The sequence below is a fragment of the Stylophora pistillata genome, chromosome 4 (genome assembly GCF_964205215.1).
Source record: "Stylophora pistillata chromosome 4, jaStyPist1.2, whole genome shotgun sequence".
NCBI classification, from domain to species: Eukaryota; Metazoa; Cnidaria; class Anthozoa; order Scleractinia; family Pocilloporidae; genus Stylophora; species Stylophora pistillata.
Window position 1 is genome coordinate 12,014,042 of NC_142522.1, and position 19,304 is coordinate 12,033,345.

Consider the following 19,304-nt stretch of genomic DNA (forward strand, 5'->3'; position numbering starts at 1 on the left):
GAAAATATGGTAGTGGAGATGATGAAGTCTTGAAGCCTTGAAGCTCGGAATTAAAAAAGATGCCAAGGAATTGAATTGACTGTGGAACCCTAAGATATCATGACATCAATTCCGCAAATATCGGTATCGATTTTATACGGTGAAGCACTAGGAACAAGCCACTGGATCTAATAGAAAAAAATATATAGCTCTAAAAACTATGATTTCAGCAACCAGTTGAACAATTTGTACTTAAAAATACTTTAGCTTCCGTTTTCAAAAAGGTATCTGAAAATTTCCCTTATAACTTAAGGTTTTTTTTTGTAAACCCAACTCAGTTACTGCTTTTATGAACTCTTCCTTCACGGAATATATCCTTTCTTCTTTTTAATGAGAGTGAGAATGATTTGTGACGTGTAAATTATTTAGTTAATGGTTTAGTATCCCTTAACTAACACTTTCGAAAAGGAACGGTTGTGGAAGTAATGTATTCTCTCACTGTCCGTTGCAGACAATCAAATTAGTAAAACAAAGTATTTTTAAGCTAATTCTTTTAGTAAAACATAATATTATTCTATAATTACAGACTGATTTAAAAAGTACCTATTCTTTTGTTGTTTAGTATCTAATGTTTTTCTTGCGCATCTTTTAGAGAAAATATCCTCTATAACTCTCCAAAAGCCCGCAATTTGTTCGAGTTATCAAATCAATGAGTCATCAAATGCCTGATTAGCGATCAAAGTATATACGCTTTCACTTTTGGCCACGGGTTATAAATCAACAGCTTTGAATTCTTCTACGGTGACTTTGAGCAAAGAACTTAACTCTGCCCCATACTTGTTATTGAGCTGATTTGATTGTTGCTTATAAGCACTTTTGCTCGAGGCAATTGCTCCTGTATCTATGACCTTACAGGAAGATTTATTTTTTAGGTAAATGACTTCCCGTTGAGACGAAACAGGTGAAATTGATGGCGTGACAATACCTTATTCAGAGGTGTGGAGGAGGAGTAGATCGTCGGAAATAATCTATACATTCTTAATTACCTCCCTACTAATCCGAATTTAAACTCGTCATTTTTTGTGAAGTGGTCATATTTTCACTCTTCTAATAGTAAATAAATTGTGATTTTCAAGACAGAATTTTCCCTACTTATTAAAAATTGAAACATGGTTATTGAATTTCTAGCTTTCTGATTGGCTGAACGGAACCAACAATTCTGTAGGCTAGCCGTGAAGCAATGATGGAAATAAATCGATGTGCCCAAGAGTTTGCAAATAAAGAAATGACAGAAATACAATAGAAAATGCAACCCCCATATCCACCGAAAAAAACACTAAACTCGGTATGAAATATTTTAACGTGTGTAATGAGAAATTGAGCATTTTTTTTTATTTGTTAAATGCGTAATATGATTTATGTACGTTTTGCGATTATATTTTCGACAAGCGAAAGTTAATTTTTTCAGACCTTTCAGAAGATATGAGAACTGAAGAACTGAATTCTTGCCTTTAATCGTTTTGCACGTCCACGAGAAAACAAGGCGACACATTTCACAAAACAGCCCGGCTTAAATCGATCCGAGCAGCCATTGGACGTTTTCTTCCCCAACTTGCCTTATGTAAAGAAAGTAATTTCGGCCCATCCATATGAAAACCTTCTAGATTGGGCCACTTTAGAGAGGAAGTCGACTATTGTCATCGGTGATCACTCACAAATATTCAGAGTTCATTCTTTTTTATGCATTCTACGGAACGAGAGTCTCAATGAGCTTTAACCGTTAGCCGTGAGACGGCAAAAAAACTCAGTGGTTAGACGTAAAAATGTACAAATTTTAACTGTTAGTCGTGAAAAGAGTTCACCATAAATTAGTTTTCTTTGAACGCAATGGAGAGAAATTAACCGTTAGCCGTAAAATGGCCAAAATTTTAATAGCTAGCCTTAAAAGCTAGTGACGACATTGAACGAGTACAAAAGAGAGCGCTCTCCATCATTTGTCCTTATGCGTCATATTTCGAATGTTTGGCCAGATTCGACTTTGTAACCTTGCACGCAAGACGCGTGGCTCTGTGTAGCAAGCTTTTCGAGTCTATCACGTCATGCCCGGATCACAAACTCGTGCCTGTCTTACCTCCTAAGAGAGAACACAGATATAATCTAAGACAGTTCAGGGCTTATGCCATGCCCCGTACACATAGAAATCGTTTTAAGAACACTTTTATTCCAAGTATGTCTACATAAAAATTTTTTTTTTTTAGACTAGTTTGTACATAGTCATATATAGAGAGTTTTTCACATTTATGGTTTTATTATAATTTCAATTTGTATTTGGAATTTATTTATTCCTAGTTCTTAGTAATTGTAACGGAATTCAGTCTACGGACTGCCAGGTTCGATATTCTAATAAACTATCTATCTATCTATCTATCTCATCTATCTTAAAAGCCATCACTCTATTACGACCGTCCGGCGCATGTGTTCAAGAAGTTCTCATTCATGTTATCGTTATTTTTGGAACGGAAAATGCTTTGGTCTTCCGGTCGTTAGCAAACCAAATAAAACTGTTATGGTAGAGCTTTTTTTCGGCGTGAGTCGTTAGAAACTTTCCAGTCATTTGAAAAGCAGTGCGAATTTCAAAAGACAACTTGAGTATTCACAAAAACCCTTGAATAGAGTTGTCATCAATTTATATCCATGGCCGAGTTAGCCTGTTCAGAAATTGAAAATTTGACCTAGGTGACTTACGTACATGATTATAATCCTTTCCTTTGTCATACGGGAAGCTAATATGAATAACCATGATTCAAATACCTTTAATATCTACGATTAATAATGCTCTTGTAGGAAATATTTAAATGTTTTAGCTTCTTTATACTTGTTGTAGTCTATTGATTTCCATTAATTTTATTCATTTTCCCGGTCCCCAGTTTGAATTTAAAATACCTCATTCATCTATTGTAATTTCACAGTTTATCACCTAGATACTTAAGCTCTTACAGGAAACAAATGCCTTACTATCGCACTATTCAATGCTAATAAAATGATATGGATCTTATTTAGTCTTCACTGAACGCTCACTTAAGCTTTTTGCAGGTCCTTACGCCTAAGCGCTGAAAGCTACGTGTACTAGTGGTTTCATCCTAAAGATATACTTAATCAGTAATAACAATCCGGCTTAGCTGCCCACGATTTTCCTATGGTGCACTGGACTGAATATAACTAAGCGTAAAAGACAGGAAGCATTTTTCGGCTTTTGAGATTACGTTTTTCACAAAATTAGTAGTTTCCATGTCTGAGACCAATGACTTGCAGAGGAACATCTTTGGAAAATTTAAGTTAACTTGTAAAAAACCTGTGTGTTGTGGTTTCATCCTAAAAATATACTTTACGAGTAATGCCAAATTTGCCTCAACTTCCCACGGTTCACTGACTCAATAGAATTAAGTGCAAAAAAAAAGGAAGCACTCTTTGGCTTTTGAGATTACTTTTTCCACTAAATTGATAGTTTCCATGTCTGAGACCAATGACTTGTAGAGGAGAATCTCGTTGTACATTTGAAGTAAACTATGATAACATGTAACTGAAACCAGGTTTTTTTAAAATTTATACTCATAGAACTCTATCTCACATCTGTCTTATTTAAAAACATGTCTATTAAGAGATACTTCTTCCTTTAAACACATTTCTTCATTAAAAATTGATGAACAAAAACTAATTAACTTATGCCACCCTCTGAAACAATCCAACGGTTTCAGCATAACGGTTTCGATTTTCTCCAAACCGGAATAACTTAAATATTATTGGTTTATGGAAGCTCTATAAGAGCTAATGATGAAAAGGCTCTTCATCAGTTCCCGAAGAAAGGTTCAAAGACACCTGTGTGCAAGAAGAAGCTAAAGAAACACAAGAACAAAATGATCAACAACTCAAAACAGGTACGATTATTACATTTTTTTTTTCCTTGGAATGTTACATTTCAAGTTTACTGAGCTACTTATAACGAAGAGTAGTGATCAAAATTGCGATGGAAAATGTTCAGTTTTGACTTTAATCATCTAACACTTGCACTGATCTTAGGAAATGCATGGCAAAACAAGAGAACATTTCCAGAAGATTAACTGTCTAAATAGTCTTTACTATGCAACTGTTTCTGTAAATTATTTGCGTTATAAAAAGAAGTACGTTATTTTAATTACGGTATTTATTCCAACCTTCCTTACTTGCCCTCTTTTTCCCCATCCTCTGTGCTTTTGCACTCTCAATGTTGTTGGCTCTGGCACTCAGTTCCTTTAAGCTCGTGGCTGCCAACCTACCTACGTTTTTGCCTGGAAATGGAGAGGTTACTTGTGAAGCGAAACAGTCAAAAATCGAAAATCAAACAGCTATAAATGTATCTCAGTCGTGTACTGAGAGCATCAGATTTCTAGTTGTGTGCAACACTCTCAGAAAAATCATGTCAAAAAATGAGACGTGAATCAAAAACGTTTGATTTGGTTTTTTTTTTTCTCTTTTTCAGATCGTCTGTGCTTTTGCACTCTCAATGTTGTTGGCTCTGTCACTTAGTTCCATTAAGCTCGTGGCTGCCAACCCACCTACGTTCTCGCCTGGTAATGGAAAGGTTACTTGTAAAGCAATACAGGCAAAAATTTACGATCAAAAACCTACAAATGTATCTCAATCGTGTACTGAGAGCATCAGATCTCTAGTTGTGTGCAACAAAATCATATCATACCATACATGTAGGAAAAGCTGTGGATCGAGGGAAAAACTACTGCTGCACGACTTCACGAACTGTTTTCCAAACAACGGCAACGCAGGACTGAATTGTGCGTTTCCCATTAGCTGTTGCTAAAAAGATTAGATCAAATGAATAAACAAATTTCCTGATAATATATTACAGAAGTGACGAAAAATGAAATTGAAACTTATTTAAACACAAGCTCAAATGTGGAGATAACTGTGACATATTTTGTGACATATATATGCGAATTGAGAAAGTTTACTTTGATATTCTATATACATGGTCTTCAATGAAATGTAACTCCACTTAAAGATTGAATGTAGCAACTTGAAAGATCACTTGATTACAAGTATCGAACGTCTTGGTTTATATCTTTTGCTGGTAACAATAAAAATTCGACAAAAATTGTAACAATCGTTTATCCTCGGATCGCCACAGTAATGCAAATGATTTTGGTTTTTCAGGAACGAGTTATGGTCGCCGTTGACAAATCGAGATATGCTTCATTGGTTTGAAGTAGAACAGTTTCATCAGTTTTTTCGATCAAACTATTGGTGTTCTTACACAAATTGTCGATGAAATACCTCGTTGCTTAAAGATAAACAATTTCGTAACTGAAAGGATTCTACGATCAACATTGACATAGAAGTACACTGAACATCAAATTTGGTGGCGCGTATTCTAGAGAAAGGAAGGATAGCCAAGTTATGAAAGAAAGGAAGAAAATTGCCTTAAAATACTGACAAAGGAGGCTTAAATTGTTTAATGTCGCTCTGAAATTAACTACAATCAAAATTTGAATGTGATTAGTTGATTTAACTACAATTTTAGATGAGACTGGCCTATTGAAGCTGTCCGATAATATATCACGCGAAAGTTGTTGGAAATCACCGAGGCATGAAAAAGAACGTATCCAACGAGGTGCAAAACTGACTTGACTAACGGAGTTGTGTTTCCCTTTTCTATTTTTAGATTCTCTGAGAAAGGCCAGAACAAGCTCTTAAAAGCTTGAAATGTTTTACTTACATCCAGTTCAAAAATGCAGATACACTGTTGCTATTCACATAAGGATATGCTTTAGTTTAAAGAATCCCTTCCTTCCTACTTGCATTCTCTGGTCAGCTCCAGATAAAATTAGCATTAGCTTACACCTTAGATCATATACAAAACTGCCGAGGCTGTATCGGAAAAAATTAAGACAAGTGTAGAGAAGTGTTTTGCCTCAAAACGGGAAGCCATAGACTGAAAACACTGATCATCCAGTGATAAAGATAACAGGCTCTATGCTTTGAGTTAAAGTGTTATTGTAAACACACAAAACAAAACAACAATATAGGCAGCAATGAAGCAATATAGGCATAAATTATCGCTCAAACACTTATCGCTGTGAAAATATCGAAGGGCCGCAGCCAGGATGAAACATACTTGAATATAAAAACGATCTCTTGCTAAAATGATCAAAAACTACGAGCTTTCGACTGCCCGAACTGCAGTCTTCAACGGGTAAAATGAATGATAAGAAAGCGATGAGAAAATTTCTCATCGTTTTCTTATCATTCATTTTAAGCCAAATCATTGTTGAATGTTGCTGAGGTTTCTTTGTGATTATCCCAGATCACTGCATTTATTAAAAACTGGATCATTGGATAATGCAATTCAAGACTTTTTATTGGTATATGAGCCAGTATACCACAATCTAATATCTGTACATTGTAACAGCCGGTTTCTCCTTACAAAATAAAGTCGAGAAGATTTTTCTAATATCTTGGGGGCGTTTTTTTTTTTTAATAAAACAATTATTCCACTCGCGCTAGTTGGATACGAGATAATTATAGCCAAATTGGCGCTACGCGCCATCTCATATCCAACGCACGCTCGTGGAATAATTGTTAAATATACCCTCTCAGAATCTATAAATATTTCGTTTTATTCCCGAGCCCGCCTGCTGCGAACTGTTAGCCTACTAATGCCACCCGAAGTTTCTACCAATTTTGCTTCCTTTAAGAGTTCGGGTCAGCGAGGTTATACCGCTGTCTGATTAACACAGTAATTGATAAAGGCTGCTAGTTTTGAAAGAAACTGTTTGGGGCTGCGTCGGTGGGAGTAACGAAATAATTTGGATATATCAACGAAGTTGAAATGGTAAACTGGCCACCGTAACGATTACAAAAGCTGACGTTTCGAGCGTTAGCCCTTCGTCGGAGCGAATGGTTCGGTTACAAATTGAAACATCCATCTTATTCGAGAAAGGAATGACGAATTCCAGAGCATTCATTGCTTCATCTATTACCCGGCAGACTCTATACTTTCCCGGCCATCAAGCCTTAAAAAACAACGTGAACTGAGTTTCGGATACATACGGCGTGTTTTCATAGCTTTTGAATTGATAACTGATAAAGCAGCCTACTCCCCCCTATGGCCTACCAGATGAACTCTTACTGAAGCATACTTAGTGGCTCTTAAAGCCTAAAAATTATGCAGCATCCGTTCACCAATGATTTATTTACTTATTAGACACTTTTTTCTTCATCATTTTAAAAATTTGTCGTTCGCATCGGATAACATGACCAGTTTTGAAAAGAATACCTAGCATCAACATGTGTTATCGATTGATCTTTTGAAAAAAAATTGGATCAAATTAAATAGGCTATGCATCAATAACATGCAACTCACTCTTCATTGTTTACCAATAAAAGCTTATGTGAATTCATCTCCTGAACTATTTTCATATGTTTTCCCTCTAACTTATAGAAAAGCATAAAAATCTCACGATGGGGGGGATAATGATTCAATATTTGTTCTTCTTTCACCGTTCAGTACCTTAAAAAAACGTCGGTTTCAACCCAAATTGGTTTTCTTGACTTTGTGCCCCACTTTTTGTTCCACTAGAAACGAAAAAAAGTGCATATTTTGATGTGAGAAAATGAACTTTCTGCTTTTACATTTAAGCCTTTTTTTTCACTGCTGAGGACAGGTGTAAAAGATCTAAATTTCATATTAGAAATTAGAACGAATTGGATGTAAATAATAACACGTGGAGAGCACTAAACTTCACAACTTTGAAGCAGTTTAATTGATCATTTTAACAGCGAGATAAACTTCCTCTTACGCATTCATATGAGCTGAATTACGATTCTAAACCTTACTGCTTAGAATAATATCCCAGATTACAGAATTTCTCTAAAAAAATCGCGTTGAAACTCAGATAATGACTGAAATCATATTTTGCTGGCCATCCTATAAGACAAAGGGTGATGAAAAGAAACTCTTTCTCCAACAATGATTCCAGCTCTAGCGATTCAGAACGTACACCAAACTAATACACGCAAGTGCGACATTAGCAACAAACAAACAAACAAACAGACAAACTGTATCCAACGCAATCCTTATTGAAAGATTAATAAAGAGATTATATTACCTTGAGTGAAAAAGAACAAAGCTCAAAATACAATTGGTGTATCAAGCCTTTCTCTGATAAGGAATATTATATAGGCACTAGTTATCGAGACAGGCTAAACAATGAGAAAGCCTGAACTCAATTACAATCAAGAAACAGTTTGTCGTAAGACAGTTTTACCCTGATAACTAGCAAGTCAGACCCCTTAGAGCCATTAACTACTGCCTAGTTCCGTTATTTTTCTTCCTTGCATTTTACATTTCTAAAGAATATGCAGCTTGAATGTCTCGCTCCTCCCATAGCCAATAATCGTCGCATTTCTTGCGAAGTAGACGCACGGTGTAGGGGACCGCCTTGCAACGGACGTCACAGCCACTGCATGTGGCATTGGCGACAAACCTCGGGACTGTGTCTATGAAATCTATCAATATGTACTTGAAGGGACATTTTCCAGAGTAAATCGACCTCTTCGTATCGGAACGTCGACCACGGTTTTGACTTGGAGGGTTGGATGGAGGAACGATCATATAACCACGTCGATGAATGAACCGGAGTATGTCACACGATGAAGTTTTGCTTGAATCCATGTTAAGGCAAGTGGCAAGGCTGCTCCAATTTTGACTGCATGGCAAACTGCATGCAGCCATATAGGAAGTCAGCAATACAAAAATCTAAAAATTCGAAAAAAATGATAAGGGCACATAAACCCAGATTAAAACTACGACCCCATCCAACAGAAGTTTGAGCTCTCAAAGGAACGTGTTAGTATTATTGCTATGCTTTTATACTCAGCCGGAAAGCTTCAGAATATCAAAATGTAACGTCGCAGCACTGTTTAACACGACTCGCCGCCGATAGAGCGATTCCCATATAACTTGTGAGTTTCGAAAGTAATAGGCGATATCTTTGATGTTGCTTCACTTCACTTTCTGATTGGCTGTAGGAACTCATGACATATTCAACTACTCAACTACCACCTGCTCTTAACGCGTATTATTTGAAGTTCTCCATCAACGTCTTCCTCTCTCGAGTGGTGATTCCAGTTGCTCTAGTTTCAGTTTTCTGCCGCTTTTCAAAAAGCTTTCTGCGTTGCAGACTTTAATGCTGATCACATCCTACATTCTAAGCCGTATTATCTCAGCTTTATACATTGTTGTATTTTCCTCTCATCTAGAGCTCAACAGGTTAAAGTGAACACTTAATCAGGGTGCTTGTGGAACAATGAAAATATTTTGTGATAATGAAATAAGAGAATTTTCAAGAACTTTGCATGTTCTGAAGGACGAAGAACCACCTGCTAAACATGGCCAGCCATGAAACGTAATCTTAATACATTTTGAACCAGAGAATAAAATGTGCTGAACCGTTTGACTTTGAATGCATCTAAGGATATTCGCGGAAAATTTAGAGAGATACAAATCAAAACGAAAAAGTTAGATCTAGAAGAAATCAGCTCCCATATCTAAACCATTGTATAGATTTAAGTATGAGCCAACTTACCGCAAGTTTGTACATTGTCATAACTATTTCTTTGTTTGTTGACAAAGACTTGCAAGTGACATCTGGTTAAGCTGAGCACTGCTTTTATAGCTTATACAGCCTTTAATTAGTTTCGAGGCAGCGCTGAAACGGCGTTCCAGTCAGAGTGGAATTTTTTGATAGAATGATGTTATTTCTAAATGTAAGAAAGATGTAATATCAAACCTATAAGCACTCTTAGTCGATCTATATTTCAAGCTATAGATTCTGCGATCCTAAAAACATGTTTACATGATATTCCGAGAAGGATTGTTTTCCATCAGTTTTTTTAACTGATCTGTATCTGCTAATATTACAAGATCAGGCAACACCAGTGAACCCTGAGTGGCCTTAAGTGTTCAGCAAATGAAGAAATAGAACAAAAACCTAAACGTTCATGTACCTTTAATAGGTTTGATACCATGAGCCACATCTAAAGTATCACAAAACTGCAAAATTAAACAAGCATGTCGGAGTATGTGGTTATTAATATTGTTTTTCTACTGTTTCCAAACCGTTTTTCAAACATCGTGGATTTGTCTTGTAAACCAAAATGACACACAACATGCCGGTTAAAGGTTTAATAATTCCTTATCCAACATAATTTGATCTGCTGCAGTAGCAGAGGCATTAATGCAAACACACTCGATGTTCTGACTCTCCTTTCATATATGGGTATAACAAGCCATTTCTTCCTTGCTTTGCTTTGTTTCTGCCGCTACGAATATTATCTCTCGACCCCTAACCAGTATTACAAGTGTCTTTGTCCATCTTGGAAGTGTTAAAAAGGCGGTAATCATGCATCTCGTGTTGAAGCCTGGGGCATATCTTAAACGATGTCTTCACTGATATCACCACAATCTCTAACGACTTTTGCACCATTCATTTCAAGCGTAGCAAGCAAGACCTCAACCCTCCTGTTTCACAGAAACCACTATCACATTTTATTTTCTTTTTATTATATTTTCATTCGAAAAGGTAGGCTTTATCTGCCTTTAGAGAGTCACAACCTTCTAACATTGGTATGAATTCCTAAAGAAAAAGAGCTTTAAACAAATATCACCCACATTTGTGCATAGTAAACAAAGCACAGATATGCATATCATAATAAATTCAGTTTAAATTTAAATCAGCCTAAATTGATGCCGTCAGTTCAAAATAGGATTTTCCCCTCTGAGCCAAAAGCAAATTACAAACAGCTTCTCGCTGGAAAGCCATTCGATGAAATCTCCATACGTAAATTTATGACGTCATACTTTTTTGAAACTTACTTGTTCTAAAGCACACTGGAAGCGGCTAAAGCACGAAAGAAGTCAGTGTAGGGGAACACGAGCCGTAGTCGAGTTCTGTTCTGTTTTGTTTTTGGATTTTAGCGGTGTTTGAGTTTTATTTACCTACGTAAGCTTACAATCTAACTGAGAGGGAAAAACCTTTAAAACCCGGACAATCCCTTTCGTCTTTTCGTCTCTGGCTCGCTTGTTCTAAAATCTCACTTTAGATTAACGAAAAAAAAAATGCTAAAAAGATGAGTTCGAAAAATGTTGGGACAGTGTACAAATGGGCAGCCGAGATCACGTGACAGCCTCAATCCGCCTTAGTATTTTGTACTCTAAAACAAGCTCTTTCAACCAATGACAGCGTTCGTTATATCCTAACCTCATAAAGCTAAAACAACAAGCTAGAAATTTGTAACAAACTTGGAGAGATCGAAAAAATATGCACAGATTAACAAAACTGAGATCAAAGTAGTTTAATGTGCACCGAAATAACTGATAAGCATTACCGTATGCACTATGTTTGTTATGTATATTGCTGAATCGTTGATAATATTTGAAAAACATTTTCGTAGACAATTCATGGGTGTGAAAGAATACTGAAATCTCCTGAAAAGAGATGAAACCCTTTCCCTAAAAAAATATATATATCAATACATCTATCATTGAAATTATGTTGAACCGTGGAAAGGGCATTAGGGAAATACCGCTTTTTATAGCTATGTTAGATGGAATGGTAAAAGTCAGGCTACAGTAGCCCGAACTTGAAGCTAAGAAAAACACGATTGACGTTTAACCAACGCAGGTTGTTTGTCTGGAAATGACACGCTTAAATTCTTCAAAGGCCTAGAAAAATAAGATTTCTTCAAGCTATCAATCGCTTCCATATTCATAGAGTTCACATCAAAAATAGTTACTTATGAAATATCCTTTTATAGATATGGACCCAAATAGAATTTTGACACTCTATCTATCATGCATCTTCATCTAAACTGTCTTCTGATATCTTATTTTTGGTCTTTACTTAGATAAGTTAATTCATATGAATTTTAAGCTTATGATCCTATTTATTTGAGCCCATAACAACAGAAAATCTCGACCTTGCTTGTCAGATATTAAATGGCCTCATTGTAGAAAATCAAAAACAAGCCTTGATGTTGCATCTAGAGTAAGATACAAGGGAAAGCACCGTCCTTAGGCTTTAAGAGCATGAATATGATCGTGATGGCATACCGTGGTCGAGACTATCCTGTATTACATTTGAATTTACGCTTGAAAAACTAAGGTTCTATCTGCTTGAAATAAGAATTATCAAGAAAGAAGCTTTGAATGTGCTCTGTTCTGTTCTAAAGCACACTGGAAGCGGGTAAAGCACAATAGAAGTCAGTTTAGGGGAACACGAGACGTAGTCGAGTTTTGTTCTGTTTTGTTTTTGGATTTTAGCGGTGTTTGAGTTTTATTTACCTACGTAAGCTTACAATCTACCTGAGAGGGAAAACCTTTAAAACTCGGACAATCCCTTTTGTCTTTTCGTCTCTGGCCGGCTCCCTTGTTCTGAAATTTCACTTTAAATTAACGAAAAAAAAAGCCTATAGAGTTAAGTCCGAAAAATGTTGGGACAGCTTGGAAATTGGCGATCAAGATGACGTGACAACTTCAATTCAACTCCGTATTTTGTATTCTAAAACAAGCTCTTTCAACCAATGACAGCGTACGTTATATCCTAACCTCATAAAGTTAAAACAACAAGGTAGAAATTTGTAACAAATTTGGATAGATCGAAAAGTATACACAGATTAACAAACTGATATCAAGGTGGTTTAATGTGCACCGAAATAACTGATAAGCATTGATGTATGTACTAAGATACAATGAATATATGAAGTTAGAAGGCGTTGTTTATGTAATAGCGAAAATCAGACCTGAATAAAATCAGGCCTGTACGGGATTCGAAGCACTGACCTCTGCGATACTACTGCAGCGCTCTGGGTCGTTAAGTTGATTCATAATAAACCCGTAATGATAAATCAGATACAATGAATATATGAAAGATTTAGTAATACATAGACAGGTAAAACGAACGATACAATATCCCGGCGTTTCGGCGGCTTCATGATGGCTATCCACGCGGGTATATAAATGCCCACGTGTGTAACCAACATAGCTCCCTGTATCGCACAGGTTACATTTAAATTGGTACACTACGCACTGTTGATTGAATTGGTACACTACGCGCAGTGCGTAGTGTACCAATTTAAATGTAACCTGTGCGATACAGGGAGCTATGTTGGTTACACACGTGGGCATTTATATGCCCGCGTGGATAGCCATAAGAGCACGTCATCTTCAGTACGCAAGCACTACGACAACGACCACGCAGGTGCTGTCCCTGAGGACCTTCTTAGCTGTTTCAAAGTTCTCAAGAAGTGCATGAACAAATTCGATTGTCTTGTCAACGAGATGCTTTACATCAATCAATTTAGTCTGAGTTTGAACGTGCAAACGGATTCTATCCGTGCTAAAGTATTTGTGAAGCTACCTCCCCTATGCAAATTAGTTGTAACTCTTGAACTCGCATTTGTTAATTTTATTTTCATTCGTACCCTTGATAATGGCGTCATGAAGTGGCCGAAACGTCGGGATATTATATCGTTCGTTTTTACCTGTCTATGAATGAATATATGAAGTTCATATATTTTGAACTGCGGTTGTAGATACGTATGATGCACGATCCTCGCAGTAGAAAGCGCTATTTATGTAATAGCGAAAATCAGACCTGAAAAAAACTCAGGCCTGTACGGGATTCGAACCACTGACCTCTGCGATACTAGTGCAGCGCTCTACCAATTGAGCTAACAAGCCAACTGGGAGGAGGGCCTTTAAGTTGATTCGTAATAAACCCGTGATGATATATCAGATAAAATGAATATATGAAGTTCATATATTTTGAACTGCGGTTGTAGATACGTATGATGCACGATCCGCGCAGTAGAAAGCGCTATTTATGTAATAGCGAAAATCAGAATTGAAAAAAATATATGAAGTTCATACATTCATTGTATCTGATTTATCATCACGGGTTTATTACGAATCAACTTAACGGCCTGCTCCCAGTTGGCTTGTTAGCTCAATTGGCATCTAACCCCTCTTTTACCCACCCATCCCACCCCAGGGAGGACATCCATCACACAGTAATCTCGTATGTGGGAAATTAACGTCTCCTACCCCAACCCTGCAGGAGACGGGACCTCCATTTGTTCGTCCCTATCCGAGAAGACTAGAATATCTAACCATTTCTTGATGTTATAGAAAGGCAGCATATTCTTCTAATTATTTTAAGACCTTGAGTGTTGGTCCGGCCAGGGCTCGAACCCTCGACCTCCCGCACAACAGTCCAGCGCTCTATCGATTGAAAAACATTTTCATAAAGAATTAATGGGTGTGAAAGAACACTGAAACTTTCTGAAAAGAGATGAGACCCTTTTCCGGAAAATATATATATCTCAATACTTCTGTCATTGAAATTATGTTGAACGGTGGAAAGGGAATTAGAGAAATTACCGCCTTTTATAGACATGTTAGATGGAATGGTAAAAATCAGGCTACAGTGCCTACGGTGTCTTTACTTAGATAAGTTAATTCAAATTAATATCAAGCTTATGATCCTATTTATCTGAGCCCATGACAACAGAAAAACTCGATCTTACTTGTCAGATATTAAATGGCTTCATTGTAGATTTGTCAATTTAAGACGTTGAAGAGGAACGCACAAACTTAGCAGCAAAAATAGAAAGTGAAAGTGTAGTGTGATCGTCTGAGTGAGTGTACTCCTGAGAAGGACTGTTGTCGGTGGTGGTGACTGACGTTTCGACAACCTGTGCGTAAGTCATGACTTCCGTACAGGTTGTCTAAATGTCAGTCACCACCACCAACAACAGTCCTTCTCAGGACTACACTCACCTAGTTGATCGCACACCACTTTCACATGTTATCCCCTGGTTCAAACCATTTACTACAAAAATAGGATGTATTATGTATTTCCTCGTTCCACTTAAAATGAATCAAGCCTAAGGTTATTTAAAGTTGTGGCAATATCAGCTCATACAATTATGAATAATATTTGCTAGTCTATTTGTTGGAGACTAGGCTAAGGATCTATATTAATGTTACCCATGTGTGAAAAATTCATTGTCAGAAACTCAGTCATGTTTGAAGTGGAGCGATGATATTGGTTGCTATATCGAGACCAGGATAAAATGTGTGGTCGATAAATAAGGATCAGGTATTCGTTCAAAGCTCAATTTTTCAACAGGCTATAAAGTCGAGTTTTCACTAGCAATCTAAGCACACGGCGCAAGCAGAAACGCAAAGCCGGGTAGCCGGATATTTCTCAATGACAGCCTCGACGGAAGGATTAGCTCTTGCCGAAAGGATCATAATTTTTTCCTTTGTCGCGGTCTCGAGGCCTCTTCCCATGTGAAATATATAGGAGATGTTATGCTTGTGTTTGTGCCTACGTCACCGGTGAAAACCAGGCTTAAACCGCTACAAAGATAAAGACAGTGAGTGAAAATAAATTTGCATCCGGAAATTCACTTACACTTTAAACTTTCCATTGTAGATATATTTAATCCAAGAAAAGAATTTATCTTAAAAAACTATGACTAACATGAATTTAAACTGAGAAACTGCTCGGTGGGCTTTTGATTTTGTAGTACAGTGAAGGGGAAGGAGCTTCGAGAACATCGACGAAATCTTTTAAAACTACCAGCAATGATACAAATGTGCCCAATAACTTTACTTCAAGGAAGTCATAGCAATGAATCGGAAGAACATTTACTATTCAAGAATTTTCCGGAAAGTCCGATTTAAAGGGAAACGTAATTCAGCAGGTGACTAATTAACAAATCTCCATGAATTTGAGTTCTTGACGGTTCCATTTAACGTGGGAGAATTGAGTTTGCATTCCAAAGTCGGGCAAGATTTAACCGGGCATTTCAACTGATTTTTGGGGATTTTTACCAACCGACTCAGTGAGAGCCTTAGTTTAAGGAGGGGAAGTGAGAACCAGGTAAGTGATTGGAAATTAACGCATTGTTAGTTAAAAAGAAGCTTAACAGTTATTGTCTATTGCTACTCCTTATAGGTCAAAACATGTAAAAATCAGATGTCTTAAAGAGTTTAAAGTGAGCTTCCATTGAATGAAAAGAGATTTCGTAGGTGAAATTTTCACGCAAAAAACATTTTCCAGATGGGAAAATACTCCCAGATACACTAAAACTGTATTTCAGTCTTGAAAACTAATCGTTCGCGGTCAGCACGCCCACTATCGCATTTAATAGTAGATAAAAAGTCCAGAACAGAAAGATCGCGTTTTCCCCCTCCAAACTGAACAACTCCACGGAAGGAAACTGTCGTTTCTTTCAATTGACTGTTAGTGAATTCTAACCTGCCGTGACTTGCGAACTAAACCCATGCTATTTTGTTAGATGCTACTTACAATATACCTTGACGAAGTCCGTCCGCTGCAGTAGTTTTGTGATGCTTGAGACAGATGTGGCTCAGTGGCAAAGCATTCGTGCACTTCAGGCCATGTTTAGGCTTTTGCTCCATCCTTTGAGCTTAACGAACCAATTTGAATAACCATAACATCAAAAAGACGACGGGAGTCCTCTCCTTGATTAAGGGTTTGAGTCAAACGCTAAATCTCAGCAACAAGTGGACGTATTGTGTTTGGGAATATGTTTCTATGATTTGCTGTTGATTGTATACGAGTACATCTATATCATGCGTTTTTTCAAACAATCAACTTCCAGTAATAATTAGAAGCTGGCAGCGAAAAACATAATCTTGGGAAAATTTAACTGTTTTTTATTGATGACATTTTCCTCGCTTGCACTTATTCAAAAATAGCACCACAGTATCGGACGTAACAAGAAATCCTAATTTAGTGTTTTGTTTCTTATGCTCGCGTTATCCAAATCATAACTGCTATTTCTAATTTCAAGTTTTCTTAAATCTCTATTTTTGATTTTGAAAACTTCCTGGAGTTGGAATCGGTTGAATTCCTTTGCTAGATTACACTGCTTTCCGCCTATATTGCTTGTTGGATTATGCCGCATAAATGAATTGTGCTTTTCACGCGCCGTGAATGGCCAGCTCGAAGGTTATATAAGAATAATAATGTGTCATCTCAGAATGATGGTGAAGACTCCACGACTATTTGCACTCACTTCGTTGAGTACCTATGGATTATTAGATTTCCTGTCAAGGGAAGTACGCAAGACCTTTTGTAAAAGATTATTGATTGAGAAGATTACAAAGAGTATGAAAAATAAATTACTGGATGAAACGAGATCTCTTTCATCTGTCCCCGCACACTTTAAAATACATCTCCTTGTACCAGGAAATCGTGACGATTTTCCGTTCCCGTGAGCTATGTGCTCCCTTAGCGAGATGTGTTCCTCCATCATGAGTTCCCACCGAAGTCTAAACGTGTAAGTGCAGCCGAAAACAAAACCTTATCGTCACATTTGGAGGAGAAACGCATTCACAAGATAATTTTTTTGTGAACGTCTTTAGTATTGACCATGTAATATTAGTGGGTGCGGTAAAGGTAAAAGGTAAAAGAAAAACAATAAGTGTCGCATTGTTCCACTACTCGAAATTCGCTCACTGCGAATACTTACCTACACCAGTAGAATAAAGGAGCCCATAGCACCGACATCTAAATTGAAAATATTTATACATTTATCTAAGAATAGTATAAAAAGGTTAGTCTACTCCCACCGCGGCGCCACGTAGTTCAAACTTTGAAATACACAGATTTCACAACCAAGTCCCTTCAAAGAACCAGTGAAGTTGCTAGGAAAGAAGGGAGCACATTCAATGATGTACGCACTTGTGGTAAGTTTCGACCAAGCTGTGTCCAAACCAGTCCTATGCTTTATAGTTCACATCTTAGACCTGATGTCATCTGTTCATTTTCATTGTTCACCACCCGAAAAAAATTAGTTACAGTTTTCAATAATGTTTTAATACGCAATAAAGGATTTAGTGCTTGACAACTTCTTGGAAAAACATTCATATTTCTTGAACTGCACTTCGTTTGGTATCGAAGTAATCTCCACGGATTTCACAAACATCCTACTAAAGTATGCACCTTAAAAGTTGGATTTGTAGAGGGCGGAGAGAAACTCCCTCTCTGAGGTCTGCATTCGTGTAAATCTTGTTCAATCTCAAGACATGAGGGTCTTGGATAGCGTCAAAAATTTGAAACTAAAGTAACAAAAATTGCCATGAAAGAAATTAATATGAAAATAGAAATATCAAAGAAGGTAACTGAATACTCAAATGAACTTTATAAAATCATGCTACCTGTGTCAAGCACAAGGGATTGATTTACTGATTGTTCAGCTCTGCCAATAAATTTTGGAAGTAACGTGGCTTCTTGCAGCAATTAACCAGCGAACTAAAGCAACAAAGGTGAAGTCGCGTTTTATCCTTTGACTTACAATCTATTAAAATCCCTTTCTTGCTGATAAATCTTGTGTTGGTCAGTATTGCAATGCTATGTTTCCCTCTGAAACACTGATTAATTTTTTAAATTAAAAAAGGATGACTTTTAGATTATCAACACGTTCTTTTACGAGTTACGCACTATGTTAAAGGGGCCTTTGACTGTAAAGTCACTTTTATACACCATGACTATCGCTTTTGAATTCTAGGTTCTCGTATCGGTGAGTTCCTGCCTCGTAGTATGTTGTCTGCCATGCAGTCAAAATTGGAGCAGTCTATCAACTTGCCTTGGCTTGGGTACTAATAAAACATCCTCAGATGAGATAATTCCGTTCATCCACCTTCATGGTTACAGGATTGTTCCTCCGTCGAATCCTCCAACTCAAGGCAAAGGTTCCAATAGGAAGAGGTCGATTTTCTCCAGAAAATGTCCCTTAAAGTACAACTTGACAGGTTTCGTGGACGCAATGCCGAGGTTTTTGCTCCATGCCACTTGCAGCGGTTGCGACGTCCGTTGCAAGGTCGACCTCTACACCGTGAGGATACTTCATAGAAAGCGCAGCGATCATTGGGTGTGGGAGGAACACGACATTCAAGTTGCTTATATTTTGGAGATTTAGATCGCGTGGAGCAGTCGTAAACGAGTAAGGCAGCAAGGATACATCGCTAAAAAGTTAACAGTAAGACTAAAACTGTCTTGAGAAAAGCTGATTCGAGATTGTTGATACAACAGATATGACTCGTTCACATTGGCAAGACAATTAGATAAAGGTCTAAGGTTTGCTGTTTACGCTATTTGATATAGAGATTTAAAAACATTTCTTGATACGGCTAAGTTGTTTTTGTGTTTGATTTTTTTTTGCTTCGTGTAAAGATC